General features: G+C 38.0%; 1 protein-coding gene across 6 annotated transcripts in view; it reads right to left on the reverse strand.

The window, feature by feature from the left end:
- The window catches only part of RAPGEF2 (Rap guanine nucleotide exchange factor 2), a 188,650-nt gene that overhangs the window by 143,865 nt on the left and 20,609 nt on the right, over positions 1–24,176 (reverse strand). The gene's annotated exons all lie outside the window — the stretch shown is intronic.

Raw genomic sequence — 24,176 nt, forward strand, 5'->3', positions numbered from 1 at the left:
CCTCCACACACTGCTGTGCCTCAGCTAAAGCATCTGACAGGACCTGACCTCTCTTTGAAAGATCATCAAAGCACATGTAATCCAGATAACAACCAACAGGGAAGCTTGTACAGGTTGAGACTTCCTCCTTTTAAAACATCCTCAGTTACATTTAGCATAGATCATGATTGTTCTTTCTAGTGTCCAACATATCAAAAGGTGTCTTATCTGCTGGATTTTATCTATTTAATCTGCAAATGGTTAGTAGCCTCAGGCAAGCTGTCTAGTTCAAGAAACAGTAGTCAGACTATAAACTTTCCATCTGCAATGGGTGACACAACTACAGTGGTTTCAGGTTATAAAGTCATTGTTTCTACATAGAGGCACTTCTGCCAAAGTTCCTAACTTGTCACATTTGTTGCTCTGCCTTCCTGCTGTCACCAGCATTTTTAACCCATTTCACCAGTTCCACTTTTTCATAAAGATCTGAGGTTTTTTGCTCATTCATGAACCAAGCAATTGCTGTAGACAAACCGGCAAATATGTCTACAATTTTCTTTTTCCTCATCCTTAATTCAAAGAAATTAGTTTATTTCTACTACATTCCCTTCTGTTTTTTCACTAATACTAGCATTTAGCCACAACAGACACGTTTGATGGCCAGCATAAAAATGAATGAGACACCTCAAAGCACCTGCTGCAGGGCAAACAGCCCTAAAAAACTGCCAGAGGAGGAAAGAACTTGTCACCTCTCTTGGCAGTCTCAAATACTAGAAAAAGACTGAATGAATGCAGCAGCGACTCCAAGGCCCCACACGTTTTATGGTCAGCCAAATCCTGCAAAATCTGGTAAAAGTTCTACATCGGTTCCAGCTGTACTTTAGTTAAAAAAAAGTTTTTGGCACTTGTGAAGGTACAGGAAACAGTCAGGAGCTCTAGACCTAGCACATCAGCTGGATGTGTCTATGAAAACAATCAGCAGTGCAATTATTTTCTTGAAAATTCTGTATATATTTTATGGCTGTTCTCAAATAGGGGACCCCACCAGCTTCCTTCCTTTCCTTACTTTGAGTGCAGAACACCAAGACTGCACTGCCTGTCCTTGATATTTATTCTCCCACAACTGAACAGACTAGAAATAAAGCAAGATTTGACTGTGGATCACTGTCAGAAACAACACATCTCAGCTATCTGCAGTTCACATAACACCTTGATTCCACTTCAGCCAAACCCCAGTTGCTCACTTCCATTTAGTATGTAGAGTGGCCAAAAACTTGCCTTGAAAAAGGACACAGTTTGGGGGAGCCTGCACTCTCTAGTGCCCTGCTGAATTGAAATTCTGCCCAGGAGGATTGGGAAGGCTTTTTTGCAACCTCCCAGAGATTGCTTTCACTTGTAAGCCATGTATGGATGCAGCACATGCACTATGTGCTCTCTTCTGCCAGCTCTGCTCGGATGGGTACTGTACACATGAAAGACCACAGTGACAGAAACAGTTGCTCCTCAAGTTTCCACAGCAAGTATTGCCAGAGGAGATTCTCCAATGTTACAGTCATGATTTAGTTGGCTCTGTACAGTTGTCTCACTCAGGGGTCAGTTCTGCACTTTTTTGCCATTGACTTGCACTCCTTTGTGCCTTTTTTTTCTTTTCTTTTGGAAAATTTATGAATGAGTGTAAAAGCCAAGAACAGCAGATGTCTTGGTCTGTGGGTTTTGGGTTGGGGTTGGGGGGGGGGGGGGGTGTGTGTGTTTGTTTTTTTGGTTGTGTGTATGTTTTTGTTGGGTTTTTTTTTTTGTGAGCACTGAAATACTACATTTTCATTTTAGTATATCAATAAGTCATGGATTACTACCCACATAACCTGAAATTACAGAGCTGTTTCCTTCCAAGGATATCTTGATTTCCTTTCCAACAGCATGTGAAAAGTCTAAACTCAAGATTGAATGCAAGAACGCATACTCTCTGAAATTATTAACTTGCACTGTGAACTTACAGAAGGTACAAGCTGAGTAAGAAGTAAGAGGCTAGCTATTAGAAGTTAGCTATTTACTAGGTTAAGGTTACAGGCACACACAGCACAGTTGTCACTGAAGCATATGCAAAGACTATTTGCCCTTCAGAAAACCAGCTGATAGCCCTGGGTAATTTAGGGTCAACAACGTACCCTTAACTACATCACAGTGATGGCAGGGGTTGGGAAGGGAGCTGCTTTGGCATTTGGGGGAATGGTCACAACAGCGAGGGTGCAGGGAGATGACAGGACAACACTACACTCAGGCTACTGTAACAAAGTCTACAGGTTAACTTTGTACTGTGCTATGTAATAGAGCTTTCTGGAGTTACTTCAAAAATATTAAGTGTTTTGGGAATTAATTACATCATTTATATATGTTAAACAGTGGAATAAAGGCTTTTTTGAGCAGCAATGTTGTATAATAGATCCTTAGGCATTTCTCCTTTTTAGGCTTTGGCAATAGCTGAGCACCTTGTGGCATCAGTATGGTCTCACTTGGTAACTATGGGAGTTTATGTGAGGCCAACTGGTCTTATATTTGCTTCAAGTGATTTAGAATTCCCAAGGGATGGGGAGGGGTAACAAATACTACATTCAACACTGACCCAGAGACATACTCAAAGAAGAAGGCACAAGTCCCAGTAATAAACTAATTGACTTGCAGCAGGCCTGATTTCACAGAAACTTTTCGAAAGTTACTTATAATTCTCTTTTTCATTCAATTAAACCTAGGAAGTCTTAAAAAAAATATTAAAATTTCACAAAAGTAATTTGAGTGGAATTATAAAGGTTTATCAGCAAAGAAAACTTGTTTTTAAGCTTAATTTTGTATCCCGGCAGAAAAAACCTCAGTACTATGCTAACAGCTTTACAGGAACTAAACTTGCAAACCTGATCTAAAAAAAGTTGAAAGATACTTCAGAGAAAAGAGATAGTAACAGCTAAGGTTGACACAAAGGACTAGTTTTTCAAACATACATATCAAACAAGTGAATCAAGGATCCCATCTTTTATTTCAATACATTTATTCTTTTGGTTGAAGAAAGAAGGCTTTTGTACACAACCTGTATATGTCTCACTTTTCATCATGTATTAACCTGCTAGCTAGTTTTAAACCTATTTGACAGCATAGAAAAGTTACAACAGGAAGGGAAGAAATCAAGAAATGCAAAGAAACTGGAAGCAACGAGCTAAAGGGCTGGGAAGCACACATAAGGCACAAGTTGGGAACATCAAACACCTGAAAACACAAATATTTACACACATTCTTATGCTCACTGAATAACTTCTTTTTAAAAATTAAAAAACCTGTCTAGTACTTCATACCAACACAAGTGACCTGAAACAAAAGTTCAGCTTCCCCAGGCTTTCTAAATTAAACCCAGTATTTAATACTGAGTTTCCCTTACTTTAGTTACTAAAAGTGAGTTCTATGTTAGTAAATCAGAGCACCCTACTCACTTTCAAGTTATAAATATACTTTTATAACAGTTACAAGTAAAAGGTGACCTCAAGAAAAACAGAGCTTTGCTAGTTAACACAGCTTACCCAAATTCTCAGATCTTGTAAAGAAAGCAGTGCTTAGATCTCTGATGGGTAACATTTTGTCCAGCAAGCTAGGAAAGGACTAGCCCAAGCTCTCACCGTGAGCTGGTGGAGAGCTCAGGGGAGTGAGCTGGGGGAGCTTGAGCATTTGGCAATGGAAGACCAAGAAGTCAATATCTGGCTGTCTGACAAGACAATTTTCTGGCTGTAATCTCATTCTCTTAAACTAATTTCAAAAAATGCTCTTCTTGTCCTTCTGGTTAACAGCATTTCATTCACTTGAACAGCCTGCTGTTTGAGTGGTTAATACAACTATTACCAAGAATAAGTTTTATTTCTGACCTCAAACCAGCAGAGGAAAGTCTCAAAATGCACTCACAACACTGAGATAGCTCACATGTGTCCAGGTTAACCCCTGGAGGGTGCTTTGTATGTTGTTTTTAGTAAAGCATGCACTCACCAAAATCACATATGGAAAGGTTTGGTTATGGGTAGACCCAAAGAACACACAATTCCTGACCAAGCAGCATCATGCAAAACAAAGGATTCTTGCATTCGCTATTCACTTGATACTAAAAAGCACCCTAAAATCATCTGAAGCAACAGTAAAATGTTGAAAATTAAATAATTGGAAGCAATATACTGAAATAGACTTGCAACAAAATATGCACAAGATTTCTTCACAAATATTCCACAGCCTCTCAGTACCTGGCTCTGGTGTCAACATTTTTTCTCCAGAATGTTGTATTAATGAAAGGCATGAGGAAGCAAAACAAACAAGCTCTTTAGATAAGTAAAAATTTTTCAGCAAGAAGTGACACCATGTGATTGTTCAAAGTCCTAGATGCCATTCAAGAAGAATCCCATTACTGTAGAAATACATTTGACATTACTAAAATCTTTGATTTAGCCTCACAGTAGTTCACAGTTTACAAGCACCCATAGTGAAGTATCAGAAGATGCAATAACGTTCCTGCACGTTTTAAAAGAAGTCTGCTTTTTTTAAAAAAAAAAAAAACATCTCCTACATAAACATAGCAACACTGAACCCCACAGTTAATATGGTTTTAGAAGGTTCTGCTTCAGGTCAGTATCTTGCAAAAACTACTTAAATATTTATAAGCTTTTTACACAACATGAAAAGCAAAAGTAACCAAATAACCTCTTACTGCTAATACATCTGGTTGTCTCCATTGTTTTCTACTTTACCATTAGAATCCCAGGAAAAACAGTAACTGTTTTGAGACCAAGCACAAAGACGTCCTAATTATTAGAAATCCCTCAACAAACCTAAGCAGCAGAGCAAGATTAATACAGTCACAAGACCCAGAGATTAATCTGTTTACGAAAGAATCCATGCAACAAAGCAGTCTAACACAAAAAGATTACTGAAGCTAGATTTTCAACAACATAAGAAGGGTCAAGAGACCTAAACAGTGCAAAACATCTCCCTAATAATGGCTTCTTCTAAAAATAAAAATACATTTCAGAGGAAAAAGATATTACCTTGCTCTTTTAATAAAAATGTCTCATTTTAAAAAACAAACTCTCTAGATGTGTTATACTATAAACACATTACAACACAAGCCAAGTAACAAGCTGACCAGTAAAATAAAGCCTTTGTTTTTAATTACCTTTACAGTTCAATAATGGATGCAAATTTAAAAAAAGCCTTACCCAACACCCACCACCCACCCCACCGCACCCCCACCAAAAAATATCTTCTATCCTGGAACAGCATAATGTTTCAAATCACTAAGCTAAAGCCAAGTTTTAACTGAAATTAGAAAAAAAAGTCTAAAACTCTAATTGTAAAAACATTATCTATTCAGTATATTCCACAACTCAGATATGGGATTCTCTCCTGTAAAACTATTGTAACCACTTTACAGGGAAAGAACAACCAGTGTCAGATCTAGAACACAAACTTTTCCTAAGCTTAAAAAAAAAAAGTGCTGATCAGCTCAAGCAAGATGAACCAAAAGACGGTTCTGAGGTACCCAGACTTGATGACCACCTGCAAGCAAGCATCACATGTCAGACTTCTAAATCCCAGCTCAACAGAAGGTGGTACAGTGAAATTCAATAACCCAGAACCTGAAACAAGACAATTCATACTAGAAATTTCAGGGACTATTGGAGTCTTTGTTGTTTTTCTTGCAGATTGGTAAAAAAAAAATAAATTCAGCCTACCCAAAGGATTCAGTAAATCTTATCAGTTACACCAGGATCAGATGGCTTTCAAAAGACACAGTCACTGTAAGTTACAAGTATACTGCAGAAGATGCCCAGAGGAGTTCCTGTATGTCAATTGATCTTAACACATACTTGATTATTTAGTCAGACTTTCACTTGCACAAATTTTAAAGGTACATTCTTAATAAAAAGAGTATTTCACATGAAAGGCCTTCCTGTTGTCACTTGAGTTTGCACTGAAAAAAAATGGTCACTCTTAATGCTCCTATCATCCAATATTTTCCATTTAGCAATTTTTTTCTTTTTTTCACCCACACACAGGATGAACTAGATGGGGAATACCTTACTGCTCCTAGGAGCAGGTGCTACACAAGGGGAGCACACGCTGGATTGAGCTGTATTCCATTCCCCACAGACTGTGGTCCTTAAACTGACACCAAATGCCTGATCAAAACAGGACGGGGAAAGAGGTCCAGGCTGCTCATCCACAGACTTTCAGGGACCCGTAAAGAAGCTCAGGATGCTCCCCTAAGCCTGGGAGAGCTCTCCCATGAAGACAGAAATCCTTCCATCTAGGGCATCCAACAGAGGAGAAAAATGAGGATGACAACAGAGGGATTAACAACCTATTACAGTTCCCAAATTCCATGCTCCAGCTCCAGAGGCCAGCCAGCTGGTCACAGGTCCCAGAGGAGCATTTCCTAGCTGAAAAAAGCTATACCACCAGAAAGTGCCCACCCCCTGCTGCATCCTCAGCAAGCCCCTGCCCCAGTGACCAGATGAGGACGGTACAGCAGTATCTGCTGATAAACCACACCATCCTTCTGGGCACCGCAGGCAGATAACCCACCTGGGGGAACATGCAAGTAGAAAGCATTCAGTGGTGGAAAAGGACTATAAAGGGGCAGGGACTTTTCTCTATCTACTGAACTTATTTAATGTTCAGCCCTCATTCGTCAGAAATTGCAGGCCTGTGGAATCAAATGTTTTTAATGTAGCCCAACATTAAATGTGATATAAGAATCCACAAGAAAACTCAAGGCTATACTACAGCTTAAGTTGACAGTGCTGATAACTTCTACATTTATACCACACCTAACTCAAGTTTAAGAGCAAGTCATACCAGCCACATCCTCCCTTCCTTTTTGTGTTAAATAATTATCTTTAATAATGCTTTTATAGCAGGCTTTTGTTTTCCCACAGTCTCATTAACCTGGTGACTTGAAAACAATAGGGCTTCTTGCATGCAAAGACAGAGGAGGATGCAGCTGCTTCCATCTATAAATAAGATGTTGTTGTATCAGATTGGACTGCTATTGTTTCAGCAGTCCATCGGTTACATGAGATGATTAGAAGTAAGGGTCAAGGTAGGTTTTCTGTTTTGGTGGGGTTTTTTTTCCTTTCTTTGAATTAAGAGGACCACTACCTAAGAAAAAAAAAAAAAAAAAAAAAGGACCAAAAAGGTGAACAGAAGAGTAACCCAATAGTTTATGCAAGTCACCTCCCATACACTCCAGCTTCTTGACATAAGACAAACCTGAATGGTAATGACAGAAACCACTAAACAGTGGAACTGGTTTTGTATTTTAACATTCATTTATCAGATTATGGAGCTGTCATATTCTGTACATCCAGCAATACTTTAGAACACCTGTGGGGAAAAAGTAAATCTGAGATTTCATTAAGATTTTTGTAACTGGAAGGTCTATCAGTTCATACTTGTATTTTAAGCATACCTCAAATTTTCAAGGAGGACATAAGAAATATATAGTATAAAAGCCCGTATTACCAATCAGCTAAGACGGGTGTACATTTTACTAGTTTAGAGTTTAGGAAGTGTTTAACACATATCACACTCCAAACCAACCTGTAGGTACCCAGTACTTTGAGCTCACCTCCAAATGACCAAAAGAAAAAGGGAGACATGGTAGGGGAGGATGAGGAAATCCAAGTGCCTTCAGCACTGGTTTGTGAAACTGCATCTCAAGGAGACAAGGATGGATCCCAGTGTTGTAAGCAGTAGGGGATCCACAAACAAAGAGGGGGAAAAAGGAGAAAGCCGCAACCTACTCTCATCAGATACTAAAACTTCACTGATCCATGTCAAAGATTTCCTCTCTAATGTACTTTCTTTTTCCTGATGACACCAATTACATTTATACCATTTATACTCATCCAAATTAGCACTATCATCAGTTCAATTACATTAGAAATACTTTGATATTTTATCAGCACCTTTAGTTCATAAAAGTATAATTTAAGTTCTTCTTGAGAAAGTGTATTAAGACAACAGTACTGCACTGGCTATGTAGTAAGCCCACCATCAGGATCTGGCTGCTCTCCATGATACTCGGGAGCTGCTGTTAGCAGAAGACTCTTCTGCTTTGTGAGAAGATCAATGCTTTCCTTCTCCAAAGACTCGCAGACCCTGTGCCGAGGTGTCTTCAGCTCACTCTTCCCAGCAGCTCCTACCAGCCAGGCTACTACAGTAGGGCTATGCCCCGAGCCTACAGAGAAACTGCACCCTGCAGGAAAAAGTGTTTCCATCTGTCAAGGTGCACCTAAAACGCACAGTCTGCCAGGCAGGCAAATACATTCCAGGAGGCTCCAAATACAGGGACACCTGAGGTGAAAAAGACTGTACCTAAGATATATATTTTATATATATGTATATAAGGAAGACAGATAGATAGATATTCCTAACAAGGTATATACAATCTTTGGTGGTTTGTCTGTACTGAGCTTCATAACACTGTGGGAAATTTTGGGTCCTCCACATGGATTAAAGGTAGGCATGCCCTCAGAAAAAAGAAAAAAAAATAAATAAAAAGGGGATAGAGAGAAGAATTGTCAGAAGCACTTAAGAAGAAAACAAGTTGCAGTCAGAATGAAAACCATAAGCATTTCTGACAGAGTAAAAGCACAACCCAACAGAAACTAGAATGTACTTAAAACTTAGTGTAGTTGTTATAAATAAAGGAACAAAAGCCAAGAACACGACTCTTGCTTTTTAATATCAAAAGTTTACATGCATTATGTTGGAGGAAACTCTTTTGTGCTTGCTAGCATGAAAACCCTATTTTTACACTCAGTGCTGCCACCAGCATCAATCAGTGACTTTCTTTGTATCTAGCAGAAGAATGTGACTTCCATCAAAAGTAACAAAGTGAAACTCAGTATTCACAAAGTGCCTTACACTATCCTTCAGATAACTAACTTGTGTGTTTTTATTAAAGTTATTAGAGACTGTTCACAGCAAATTGTGCTGCCTCCACACACATTCTTCCCTCTGAAAAATATTCAAACTGAGGAAGAAGTCTAAATTCAAAATTAAATAAGATCTCCACTAGTTCTCACAGCCCCAGACTAATGAAGGTCTAGTTCCCTTTTAAGTCATGGCTTGAACCATTTGAAAATCATTTTTGTGTCAAATCACACAAGTCTACAGGCATCTGGAACTATAATAAAAAAATCCTATTTGAAAACAGGCTAAGGCACTTACTAGCTTGTAAGAGGACACACTACACACACTTACATGATGCAACATGGAATTATTTAAGTTTTCAAACCATTTTTCAGAGAGGACTATATTTTTCCAATTCTTCCTAAAAAATAACATTGAAGTATCAATCAATTAAAGGATTTCAATGACTTGAAACAGATTGCAACATACAAAAAATAGCATACAGTAACTATACAAGCTCAGCAGATAGACAGTTGTGTGGCCAAATACATTAACTTTTACAACAATGTGTCAAGAACCTCAACAGTACAAAGTTATCTTAACGTAATACTTACCTGCCACTTATATTTTTTCTGAGAAATGTATTCTTATTTTTGGAAAAAAAAGAGACAAAATTTCAAAACTGCGTTCTTTAAGTCTAATAATGTTGGGGGTTTTCTCAACTGACCATTGTACATATTTCACCATTAAAAGAAGATGTCATAGTAAAAAAAGAACACTACAAAGTTTACGAAGAATGATACACCATACAACAACGGAGAGGCTTTTTTTCTAATTTCAGATGAAGTTGACAAAAGTTGTATTAGACCAAAGGAAAAAAAACATTATTTCTTTAGCATATGCTCAAAGCACAGTAACAGTACACTAAGTCTATTTAAACTGAATACCAGATAAGCTATAGCAGCACTCATTTTATTATCTGTATTAGGTACCATACATAACATGACTGAGCTGAATATCTAGAAGTCTTCTTCATAGAATTATAGAATGGTTTGGGTAGGAAGGGATCTTAAAGATCATCTAGTTCTAACCCCCCTGCCATGGGCAGCAAAACCTTCACTACACCAGGTTGCTCAAAACCTCATCCAACCTGGCCTTAAACACTTCCAGGGAGGGGGAACTTCACTGGGCAACCTGTTCCAGTGTCTCACCACCGTCACAGTAAAGAATTTCTTCCTTGTATCTAACTTAAATCTACCCTCTCTCAATTTAAAACCGTTACCCCTCATCCTATCCCTACACTCCCTGATAAAAAGTCCCTCCCCATCTTCCCTGTAGGCCCCCTTTAAGTACTGGAAGGCCACTATAAGGTCTCCCTGGAGCCTTCTCTTCTCCAGGCTGAACAACTCCAACTCTCTCAGCCTGTCCTCACAGGGGAGGTGCTCCAGCCCCCTGATCATCTTCGTGGCCTCCTCTGGACCCACTCGAGCAGATCCATGTCCTTTTTATGTTGGGGTGCCCCAGAGCTGGACACAGCACTGCAGGGGGGATCTCACGAGAGCGGAGTAGAGGGGGAGAACCACCTCCCTCGACCTTCTGGCCATACTTCTCTTGATGCAGCCCAGGGTATGGTTGGCTTTCTGGGCTGTGAGCCACCACTAATACCCCCAAGTCCTTCTCCGCAGGGCTGCTCTCAATCCACTCTTCACCCAGCCTGTATTTGTGCTTGGAATTGCCTCCATGCATGTGCAGGATCTTGCACTTGGCCTGGTTGAACTTCATGAGGTTTGCATGGGCCCACCTCTCAAGCCTGTCCAGGTCCCTCTGGATGGCACATCCCTTCCCTCCAGCGTGTCGACCGCACCACACAGCTTGGTGTCATTGGCAAACTCAATCCCTCTGCCCATGTCGCCAACAAAGATGTTAAATAGCACTGGTCCCAACACCGACCCCTGAGGAATGCCACTCATCACTGCACTCCACTCATGGAGCCGTTGACCACAACTCTTTGAGTGCAATCATTGAGCCAATTCCTTATATACTAAGTGGTCCATCCTTCAAATCCATATCTCTTCAATTTAGAGACAAGGATGTCATGTGGGTCAGCGTCAAAAGCTTTGCACAAGTCCAGGCAGACAACGGTTGCTCTTCCCTTACCCACCAAAACTGTAGCCCTGTCAAAGGCCACCAAATTCATCAGGAATGATTTTACTGAAGTCATGTTGGCTGTCACTGTTTTTGTATGACTTTCCTGTAACAAGGCCATGCACAACATTCTCATTAGAAAAATATTTCCAGTTGTACAAAACTAAAGCTGACAGGTGACTTCTGGACAGATTTTAATGTAGGTATGTCTTGTGTCCCAGTACAAAGCAACTCCTCATCCTCCAGTTTTGATTTTTTTTTTTTTCTACCCTAACCAATATGTGCATAAAATACGCAAAACTATATACCATATGTATTGACGTTGCATTGCTAAGTATGAGCTATTGACAACAGAAAGCATCACCATATTAACAAAAAAAGAGCCACTCAAAATAGAGAGAAGAATTTGAGCAAGTCAGCTGCAGCACAAACACAAAGGCCTGGGGATAAAAGGAAGCACCTTCTTTACCGCATAAGGAAATAGCCCCTTCTTCCCAGCAAAACAAACTCTTCAGAAGAACAGCTATAGTAGTACAACCCATCTAAGCATTTCCACCACAGCAAAGATATGATCAGGAAAGATCATGACCTATACTGTTCCGCGTACTTTTTATTTCCCAAAGGTATCCCAGTACCAGCAAATTAAGGGAACCACAGCTTTCCTTCCTTCTCTCCTCTGCATGACTCCCAGCCCCCAGGCACTTGCTACGCAAATGCTTCTGTACAACGAGCCCTTCCCATTATATATTTTTATTGATTCTTTTAAAAACATACCACTTCGTAGTTTTTCGAACAGCACCAACATTTAGGTATCGCCTTCTTCAAAATTAAGGGTATCTTTACAAATAGCCAAGAACAAAACATAACACTGGGTATAAGAGGCAAAACAACAATCATTAATGGCAAAAGAGGATATGCAAGTGTAAATTACCATACACAAAATGCACGCAAAAGACAAAAAGATTAATGCACTAAATCTGAGGGTTGGATCATTTTCAGCCTGAAATACTTGAACACAAGAGCTCACCCATGCTAGGATTTCCAGCACATCTGTCAAGTGATGGGCACATATACACAGAGCAACAGAGCACCTGTAGTAGCTTCATTTAAATAGGCTTGTCAACTATTATTCTCAAATCCAAGCATACAGGGCTTTTGAACAAGTTTAGAGGTCACAGACAGAAAAAAGTAAGTCATGGCATCACACAAGCAACAATATAACCAAAACCATATTTGTAGTTATGATTACATTTGGGGTTGGGTTTTATTTTTTTTTTGCTTTCTTAGACAGGATCCAGAAAGATTAGATGGTTTTCATGAACAACACACTGAATATAGTGTCACATAGAAAACTTGTAAAGCTTGAGAACGTAGCTATTTACAAAGAAACACAAAAACCCAAGGATTTAGTTAAAAGGGAATACAGCAAAGTAGTACAGAAAAGTATTACTGGAATACCTTTTTGAGCTGATATTAAAGCCAATCTTTTCACTACTAAACTTTTTTCCAAATTTATTATTATGAAAAAAAAAATACGCTAAAGGTACAAAATTGGGAAGGTACAGTCAGGGGATGAACAAAGCATACATGAACAAATGGATCTTAACCACATTTTAAAAAAAAAAAATCAGTCATACATGATGTAAAAACATTGATGAACTAATAAAAAAAACTTGCATACTGCTTGATAACATGACAGTTTTGAGGGCCCACAATGCAGTCATGAGAGAAGTAAATCTTGTAACAGCAGAACTATTCAATTCTTTCTACAAACTGCTCTCAAGACCCGATCTAGGCATTTCCTTCAAATTAATGCAAAACTCGGAGAGCTGCAGAAAAGAGTCTGTTCTACAAGACAGTACTCCCAAAAATCTAGCTATGTTAAGACACAGAAGAGGTCACAGGCAACTGCATCTCTCTAGAACTAAATTTAACTAGAATATACAGAAGACAAAAGACAAAGCTGACCTAGTAACACAAACACCCCTGCAGTGGGAATTTGGGAAGGAATACAAACAGTTTAGGAAATACTCTGCTGCATAACAGTCTGTAACTGCAAAAGATGGATTCAGCCACCCAGGGGGCTCTTCTATTTCAGTCCTAAAACAAGGCTCAGGTGTATCACGTTAGAAAAACAAAACAAACTCTTCTCATTTCATTAATAAGCCAGTTTCATAGTTGAGGCCCATCATGTGATTTTTGACTGCTTAGATTTGGTAATACTTATACTACAGATTATATATACAAACTATTATAATTTATACATGCTCACCCACATAAACAATTTCTAGAGGCTTGTAACTTAAATCAAACAGCAAGAGCACAATTCTGTATTCTTAATTTTGCTTTTAATAAAAGCTACATAAACTTTTTAATGTTTCTAGCAAGGACAGAAACAAGAAGAAACCTTTGAAAGAATTAAATTACATGGAGTTAAATTTATTTTCTAATATATTTATTTTCTAATTTAATTCTCCTAATTTGCTGTCCCTGAGGAGTCAGTAACATATCAGCCATCTGCCTTTTATGAGAAAACACATGTAGGAGACGGTATCAAGACTCTGCATCATTGGGCCACGGCTACTTCAACCATATATTACCACAGTAGTTAGGATGTTTAGCTTTTAAGATGATGGTTATTCTTGCCATAAAATAAAAAGGAATAGAGAGAGTATGTGCACATTTTACCAAATCAAAGAGTAGCAAGCACAGTGAGTTCAACTCCTATGGTTACCGAAAAGTGTTATTCAACTATTTGTAGTATTGGAGAGAGTTATTTAGGAGCTTAAAATAAACCATAAAAAACACCATGACTGAAATACTAGCAAGGGTTTTTTTACATTCAAGCTGAATGTCCCAGCCCACTTTAGAACTGCAATTTGTGCAACAACAACAAAAAAAAAAATTCAAGTCATTCATTTCCTATTATTAGTAGGCAGACTAGTGCCCTGCTTTGCACAGGGAATTTTAACAGGTAAGGGTTTATAGTTGCATACTTTCTTGTTTGAAATACTAATCATAACTTGACAGATCAGCTAGGAAGGTTGTATATCTTGCCAAGGGTAATACTGCCTACCAGTGAGTGATACCACTCACTTTTCACAAGTCCCTGCTCACCGTCTGTCCCAAGCTAAGCTACTTGTTTTCAGCCTAAGAAATAGGACATACACTTGAATGAGTGACAGATGCTTGGGATTACATTCAAGTGTCAATTTGACACTTATGAAGATAATATTACTAAGGAGAGCGGTATTCCCAGTTCCTCATTCTTTAGTACCAGCCCAGGCACAGTAATTGGTTTCAGGACTCTCAAACCAGTAAGTTGAGTTCCCTTGAATCTATCTTTAATACTCATCTCAGCTCTGGCACACATCCTTCTCTATTATCCTTCCTACCTTTTGGCACCTGAATTAGGAGGAGGAAGGTGACAAGATTAACTGTAGATCATTTTCTTCCATGAGCTGAATCAGAGAAGCTGTAGTTCTTGCATATCTCTGAGACAGAGTCCTTTTTCAGCCTTCACCTACACCCTGAGAGCCACAAGTTACAGATAGGTCAATGATCTCTTCTTGCCATTAAAGCCTTCAGAATGCCCCATTTTAAATAAACTGTGCCTGCCTGATGCTGTCAGCAAAACCAGAATTGCATAGACTACACCTATTACTGAATTAATACAGTTGAAGGAGAAGCAAAAACTTCACTGCATGAAGTAGTTATCAACACTGAACCTAAAGCCTATAGCTTTTTTCCACTTCACAATGTCTGTTAAAAGATTCTTCTGACAAGCATAATTTTAAGCCTAAAATGCTTTTTTCTTTTTTAACTGCTCATCAACTGCTAGTGTCAAGATTCACTCTGCCTGGATGCCAAGCATTTTATTCTCCTTTTCCTGCAACTCTGAACTGACACCAACGTTGTAAGACATTTAATATAAAAAGTTCACTCACATTTGAGAAAGGAGAGCATGTTCTTTTAGTTCAAAAGTTGGAATAACGCTGGACAGAAAACCTTTACCAGAATTTTGAAAAGATAAATAAGGGCAAGCAACATTTCAGAGGGTATAATTAAAGCTCCATCTTCTGGAGACCAACACAATTTGGATTTCTCCTAAACCACACGCAGCGATAACTTATTGCTCAATTTGGGTGGTACTAGCTATTGTTTCTCCTGCTTTTTCTCCTTCTCCCACCAGCACTGAGCTTATTCAAGGTGACTCAGAAGAATTTAGAACAGGTCACAGTTGTACTCAACTCACATTTCCTAGCTTAATGCACACTGAAGACACTCAGCTATGTTAAGAAAAACAAAAGTTAGAGGAATGGACCAGGAAAAAAATAAGTATCTGGCAGGCCTCCACTACTAAGAAAAAATTAAATTGCCCTGGTAACAATTAGTTTTCTGAATACAGACACAGAAGAAAAATACTTAGTATCAATTTGTTCATAAACTTGAGTTTAAAAATTAGCAACATTTGCTCAACCAAAACTAAACCAAAACCAACTTACATCCTTAGTTTCATCCTTTCTGATCAGCACCTGAGGTAACAGGGGAAGCAGGCTTGCCTCACAAATAATTTCAGCATTCAATAAGCCCACCAAAATCAACAAGGCAGTAAAGTCCTCAATATTTGCCTTAAAGATGAAAAATTACTTCCCCAATTGATCTTTTAGGTTTTTTTCCTATTGAATACACTGTAAATTAAGATTTCAATTTAGTCCTCTCATTCATAAGAAGTGAGAAGGGCAAAACCAATTACAGTTAGGAGAAGAGCAACTTTAAGTCTCAGGTCTTTAGTTCTCATGCTTCACAGTAGTTATACAGCTCAGAAAAAAAATCAACATTGGCAAATGTTTGCTTTGTTGAATTATAAACAGATTCCTTTGAAAGAAGGGAGAAGGGGAGATGGAGCTGCAAATTCATAGTTCTGTGCCTACAAGTGAGACTAGGCACACAAAAATAAACTTAGAAAAGCTAGTATAGATAAAGTTGTATTTAAAATACTAAGCTGCTAATAAAAGCTGTGATTTGTTATAAGCACTGAGTCTATCAATCCGAAGGGAGAAGTTTAGAAGGAATATAATTTGGAGTCAGTCACTAATCCAGACACCAGCTGATCCAGGCAAGTATAGAGATCTTACTAGTTTATGAGATTCTTTAAACTAGAGAACATCAAGAGAACCTACACCACGTACAGTTGCCCATCTTCTTTAAACACTTTAATGGCAAAAAACTGGACTGCAACTAAGTCATGCCAAATACCTCAAAACATTCCAGAAAAAGAGCAATAGCTGGATTTCAGATTGCTATTTATCGGTTTTAAATGGAGAATCACCAGTCCTATCTCCCACAGGCAGCAGATCACATACCACCGTATACAGAAGCATACCTACACCTTCTACACCCACTAGTATAGAACAGCACTCCATCTATGATTTCAAGCAAGACAATCTGCTCAGATCCCAACAGTCCCCTGCCTCAAGCACTTACTGACAAATAACATTTGCCTAGTTATTCAGATTATTAATTTCTTTGGTTTAACTTGTACTGTCCCCATACTCAGTGCTACTAGACCACAGGCTTCTGCTAATCAGGGATTTCCCCTGAAAGTAAAGTCTTGGGGAAAAAGTAGCAAAATCTAAGTCTCTAACAGAGATTAAATCATTCAGGTGGTTCCCTTGAATGCCTTCTGGGTAGTCCTTTTTAGACCTATATATCAGGCATGCAGTATACACCAGATCATTTCAACACAACTTCAGCCTTATCCATATGTTTTCTTCATATGCCCCAATTAATGCACCCTGGCATGAGCAGAAAGGAAAATGCCAGCTCAAAACTGTCCAGTGACATTATTCTAATTTTGTAAGAGTCAGTGATCTGGAATGTGAAGGGGCGGTTCCCTAACTGTGTCGCGGAGTACCAATTAAAAATGGTATTCAAAAAGAAGAAAGCAAATACCAGAAAGGTAACAGGAAAACAGCAGTCACAACATGAACAAGAAAAAAACCCCAGACAGAGCTATCAATGTCTGCCAACAGGGCTCAAGACCAGCTGTTGGTTCTGCCAAATAAGTTTGTTTCTGAAATACATTCCTTTGTCATCCTCCCAGTGGTACCAAAACAGGATTTCCTGGATTAAACTCATTTTTCATCATTAAGTACTAGGTACAGTGAATTCAGCTTTAAAAATACTGACATTAAGGGTATAGCGTTTATCCTTTGCATAGCTACTGAGTGGCAAGTCCCACTACCTAAAATTAGTACCTCTAAAAGAAACATATTATCCCACTTTTTCCCAAGTTTCACTATGATCTGAAAAATCCCAAATGTTTTTGTTTGGTTCATTTAAAAATAACAACTCCTACTACAGGCAAAAGCTTCAAGAGGTGCAGGCGGGAAGAAACCTGCACCGTTGCACTTTCTGGGAGGCTGGTATTCAGTGATATCACACTTCCCAACTTCCCAGCTGCTGCTTTAGGTAAGGACAAAACCCATTTAGGGAAGTGAATGAGATCATACTTGAACAGATTTATTCAGTGTTAGGATAATTTCTGTACACCGTCTTTTTCTGTTATGTAAAAGCTGTCATTTATTGTAGCAAACAAAAGACTACAATTGCTTAAAAGAAAAGCATAGCTTAAGCTCATTTGGGAAGTGACACCTCTCTCATTACCAAACAATTATCATTTATTATCTCTAGCCTGCCTTGCTGCAAACAAAGACGAATCCTATTCATTTGCACTTCATAAATACTGCAATAGTCACACACAGGAGCTGGTCCCACACAACAGCTGTGCTGTAAAACTGAATCAGAGAAATTAAGAGCCAAAAAGAGTACCATCCCATCAACTGGCACATCCTCCGCAAGCACATGCACACCCGTTTCCTCCACAGCACATCCTTGGCCACCTTGTGCAACCAAGCAGTAAGTGAGTCAGTGAGGTTTCTGATGTCGTCCCGCAGGAAACTTTCTCTGTGCAGTATCTCATTAGAAACATGTTTTCCGAATATTCTGATTCTGTTTTGTCTTTCTTACCCCTTTTCATTAATTCCATAAACTCCTTTTTTTCCACCACTTCCCTCTCTAGGGTTTTCTGAATTCCAGGCCAGAAGACTTCCAAGTCATCACAACCATCTTCCCTCTTCTTTCCTTCCCCCCACTAAGTTATTCAAACATAACAGCTAAGCATCCAAAAGTTAATCCTTGCCATATCTACCTCCTTTAATTTCAAACTCAAACGGAGCTTAGTTGTTAAGTTATGGAATCAAAGCTGGTAAAGGGTCATGATGAAGGTGAGAAGCAGAATAGTTATAAGAGAAGTTCGGTGAGTAAGAGCTAGACAAACCCTTGATGGCTACTTTCAGGAACAGTTACAGATGAGCAGAACTATCTTTAATAGCAACTTATTGAAGTGAGACAAGAATCAGTAGTCATTTTTGGTTTACTCCACAGAAATTCATTTCTCTCTGTCCATGTTGTTCCAACAGGGGCATCAGAAACTTGCACACTGTAACAGATAAGGGTTCGATATACTGAAATGTATCGTTAGAAATGTTCATTTCACCTTCCTCACTATTCTACAACACATACCAACAGATTTCCAATACTTTGAGGTTCCAGTGCAACTGTAATATTTCATCAAAAGGCTGTGCCCATCCTAATGCTACAGTCAGCTTTCCAGTATGTTTCAGGTTTAGATCTTTTGACAACACTCATGCCACCCCAGTCTTCCTCAATCATGATGTATATTTGGCAGTCAATTCTTGACAATGCCATTATTTGATTTACATATTCCTTGGGAAAAAAATCAATCCACCCTTCTATACTTTCTGTAGGACTCATTATTACCAAATACAATGAGTTAACTCTTTTTATTCTTATAAAATGAAGTCATACAAGAAATCAGGCCTTTATAAAATGAAAAGAAATTAAATATCCCTACTGTAATAAACTTGGAGTTTTGTTTTTGATTTGGAAAAAAATAATATGATTCGAGCAAAGATGAAGCCCTAAGTATAAGATTGAGCATAAATATACCCTAAAGCAAGTTACAGCTTCTCAAATATCCACACACCTGTGATGAGCTGCATTTTGCCTAAGCACATTAGACTCCTGGACTGTTGGGTTTCTCCCCCAGAAAGGAGAAGCATGCATCATTTCCATTTGTTTGCAGATAGAAAATACTATGAGAAAATGTCTTCTATTATATTATTCTCCATTTGGATTGTATAGAATTCTGAGGCTTATATAAACTTAAAGAACAGAATTAAAGAATTCATCCTTCTTGAAAGAAAGTTTCCAAAAAACTTGAGAGTTCCCCTCTGCAAACATCTCTCTTCCTGCTCAGTGATCCCACCCTTAATCTTCCAGAAAACAAAACAGGTTTTTTCTTGAAGTAGATATCCATTGGATATTTTTTACATGATCAACAGGATACATTTTTGTTTGGAACTGCACCAAAATATGGGGATACAATCACTATTTTTAGACATATCACAGTGACATGGAAATATTTTCATGACAAGAAGCCGCCAAGAAGTTAGACATTTGACTAATGACCTTTAATGGACTCTAAGTTCCCTTGGACAGCATGAATTAGTTACATATTTTGTTTGGGGTAAAATATCTCTTTCAGTGCAAATAAAATCTTTATTTTTACAATATTTGGTATAAAGCAAGGCCATGAAATCAAGCTACAGGCTTTAATCACCTTATTATAAACCCTTGCAGGTCATGGCCTACAACATCCACAACAGACTACCAAAGCAGAGGGAGAACAGACTCCTTAAAAGATGGGTTTTGGGAAAAGATGAGCTCAGAGATTAAGGTGATAGATGGTAGATGCCAACCAATACATATACAATTTATATACTCAGAACTACTATTGTACTGTTGGAAAGCATTAGAGCAAGGCATGTAGCTCATATTACCCAGTTCAAGCATTACAAAAGTCTCTTAACTAAAATAGCGAGACTACAAGCTAAATCAATTCACAGGGTCAGGACTGAAGAGGGCTATCATTTTAGGCCTCATTTAAATACCCCATAAAAACTGTATACACATCCTTTTTTTTAACAACGTTGTGTTTAATAGATTGGCATAATCACACCACAGAGCTCAAGAATCCTTATTACAAGTACTTACAAGAAATCCATGTGTATCCTTTCAAATGAATTGGCCACTAAAGGCTTTTGGTCAGCCTGAAGCTTGTATACAGAGAAATTGCAAGGGAGTCTATGTACTTCAGTGTGTTTAAAATATTTCTGAACATATGCATAAGAAGTATCAAAAATGCACTCATAGGACTTGGCACAGTCTTTCCAGTGGAGACGGATATGGGTTGTTTAGCCAGGTGATTCACCTTAGTGTCCTGCACCTGGGAGAACAACGGAAGTAAGAAGCATATACAACAAAATACTTCAATACTATAGAAATTTTAGCCAAGCCTCCTAAAACTATCAAATATAGAGAAGTTGCCATCAGAAAGGCCTTCATCATCAGGTCAGTATCAGCAAGGATAGCGCTAAGTCTTTGAACTTGGCAGGCAAGTAGTACTTTGTCTTCCAGTGAGACGTGTTAACTTATATTTAATTAAAGTATAATATTAAAATTTTACTAATTTTTCTCCCACAATATTACTCTCTAGCTTGAGTTGCGACAATGGAAGAATCACAAAAAATAATCCATCTCTCTGAGATCACTATGATTAATAACTTTGCTATTACTAGACAGAAGCATAAAGATATAACAGCAAGTTAATAAGCCTAAAAAACAAGAATATATCTACATATTTATTTTACAATGTTTACTTCCTTCCTATTTGCTATACAAGTGAGTTGGCATTACTTCTTTCAATGAAATCCTGAATTTTAAATAACAGCATAAAATTGCATATATTCCACCCAACACAAATCAGGCCTCTGTCAAAGTCACAAAGACCATTTTTTTTTCCATCATTCACTTGTCCAATATGCAAAGCATAGCTGTCAATCAGTTAGCATCCCTGACAGCATAATTGTTGAACAGAACATCAAAAACGTGAGGAGCGTCGGGACTAAAAGAGATACTGGCAACATTCCTCCTTGCATACTTCGGTACTAATTTAGGATTCTCCTTTGTTAAGATTCCCCTCCAGTCACCGTTGCAGCAAAACAAGGAATCTGTAGAAGGCGGCTGAGAAGGCCTTGAAAGCCAGTATTGTCAAATAAATTAGTTTTGTACCCCTCCTACTCATTTCGAAAGCAAGCAGTTGTACCATTCACTAATAGTGGCCTCTTCTTTCAGGAGCAGGTTTACCTTTTCCACTAGCTACAAGATACAATTTCCTAACTTCTTACCTGGTCAACACTCTCCTCTCTCTGTGCAAGTTTTCTTCTTTGGATGCCTAACAAAACTACATCTCATTAAAGGAATGGCACCTTCTTATTATTTTACTGCTGCCAAGTAATTTTTCTCTTATACTATGAGAAAGTTATATACAGCCGCAGAAATGCTGAGGCTGTGACAATACATAATAATAATAATAAAAAACCTTTAACTTCTCAAATGTCCCTAGTTATCTTCACAAACATGAGCCAGAAATTTCCTTTTTGTAGACAACTTTTAAGAAACTGTAGTAGTAACTGGGAAACTCTGACTCGTCCCCTTCCAAATTAACAGAAATATACAAATACCTGAAAATCAGATTTATTTTCATATTGAGGGCAAATTTTGGAATAAGTTTAGGTAGAAAACCAGAAGCATCAGTATTTTATCTGCAAAATTTATTCAAAAAATTTTAAGCTACTTGCTTCATGTGAAATAATACCACCCCCTGTAGCACTTGAACAAATATGTAAAAGTAATATGAAGTGTTCACGTAAGTGATTCAACAGCTACACACCACAGCATAATAGGTATTTTCCTGGAGTTGTGATCTGTATCCAAAGATCCAGAGATTTCTTTAAATCATGATGCAACAGAAGTGACATTTTGACTACTGACAGGCAGACAAGACCCAAAAGTAGCTTTAATTTTCAGTCTGTACAAAACAGTTTCATAAGAAAAATCCAGCTTTTACCAATACAAGTATAAATGAGAAATACTGGTGCATATTAAGCCATTGATTAAGTTTTTTAATAGCTCTATCCCGTTTCAAATCCCTAATTCAAAATTTTAAGGCAGGAAATCAAAACAGAGACTTGCTATAGCTGTATTCATGTACAATCATTACAACTACTTTAGCATGTGATCTAGAAAAACATTTTAAAAAATTTCTTTCAAAAGCTGCACAAATACTATTCATTTGCACATGATTAATTCTGGGCCTTGAAAATATCAGCAATCTACTGTTAAAATTTTTATTAACTATAGAATTTTTGGTCATCTTATAGAAGGTTATTTATATTCTACTTCCTGAAATGGAAATTCAGAGTTTCCTGAGAGAAAAATGTTTGTGACTCACTGTGGGGGTTTTGTCAGATACATCCCTTTAAATCTGAACAAGTCAGGCCGTATGGGTAGCTTATATAAATCTGAAAACATTTTCTTCAGGTTCCACCAACGTACCCATTTCTAGAGTTCTACCTTCCATCCAGCACAACTTATGCTTTGCTAGTGACAGCACACGAGTAAAGGATGTTGTCTCAGTAATTTTCAGTGTTGCACAATTTAGAACTTAGAAATACTACGGCATTATCTTCTAGATATAAGGAAGAAATTTTTTATGATGAGGGTGGTGAAACATTGGAGCAGGTTGCCCAGAGGTGGTAGATGCCTCATCCCTGGAAACATTCAAGGTCAGGTTGGACAGGGCTCTGAGCAACCTGATCTAGTTGAAGGTGTCCCTGCTCATTGCAGGGAGGTTGGACTAGATGACCTGTAAAGATCCTTTTCAACCCAAACTATTCTACAATTCTATGATCTTTTTGGGACTCAAAGAAAAAAAAAAAAAAAAAAGGGTATTTCAGATGGGAATAGAGGAAAAGCAAAGCAAACTTGCAAGACCTGAAAGAAGCAGCAGAAGCAATTTTGGGTCTTGTCCTCCTTTCTCTATTCTATGGAAACAGAGGAAGAGCTTAAATAGATGAAATCTTTGCAGAATTGTTTAAAACAGAATAAATAATTCCTGATTGCCTCAGTTGCATTTTCAGAAAAAACTTTTATTAGCACATTTGCAACAAATGAAATTCACAAAGTGAAACATGGTTTAGAGACAGCTCCACTAGTTCAGACAACTTAAGAAACTGCTGTATGACTAAATAAAGTATACTTCTCTGTTTAGCAGGGTGAAGGAATTTCCCCTCCCAACGCCCTAAAGGCTTTTGATGCATTTTTTTCCTGTTCATAGCAGAACTGATTAATAGCTATGGCTTAAATCCAGCATACAGTTTTGGCAGCTGCTGATGGACCACTCCATCTACTTGCTGCTCCCTCTTTGTTATGCTATGCACGTGCTGTTAAATGCATGTTGTCAAAAGCACTAAAATGATTCACTTTTAAATCTGGTAAATCTACATTATAACTATTTAAAGAAGCTCTTTCTTCAGGTGTGGAGAACAAACAAACATATAAAACACTGTCAGTTTTCCTGTCAAATTTGGCACGCCAGTTTTCAAAGGATATAAAAAGAATCATCAGGTAAAAAAAGTGATAACTTTGTCCACTGTTTACAGAGCAAGCTTTAATTAAATTGTGAACCTTCCTATGAGCAATAATGCAGCTATGAAAAACAAGCAAGTCTTACGACTACTGGAAGTCTTATTTTTTGCCTCTATAGTTTACACAAGTAGCATTGTCTCTAAAACCACTGTTTAGCTATGATGGAAACAGATCTGTTTTCGGATTGCCAAAATATAACCTCTCTCTCCAGTACAGTTTGGAACCAAGAATTAAGAAAAAAAAAATTTAAGTATTTTTGTATTTATGAACATTATGCCATGATTTTTATTTCAGTCCCCTGCATACAGTACAGTCTTTGAGAGAACAAGAGCATCCCAAACACAAATACAGATCCTAGTCTTAACACTCCCGAGATAATTTAAAGTCACAGAACTGCTTGGCTGTCTTCAATACCAAGGAATTAATATATTTCATTTTTAATGGCAACAAAAGGTTGAGTCTTTGTCAGGCTTTAG

Source organism: Strix uralensis, chromosome 4 (genome assembly GCF_047716275.1).
Source record: "Strix uralensis isolate ZFMK-TIS-50842 chromosome 4, bStrUra1, whole genome shotgun sequence".
Lineage (NCBI taxonomy): Eukaryota > Metazoa > Chordata > Aves > Strigiformes > Strigidae > Strix > Strix uralensis.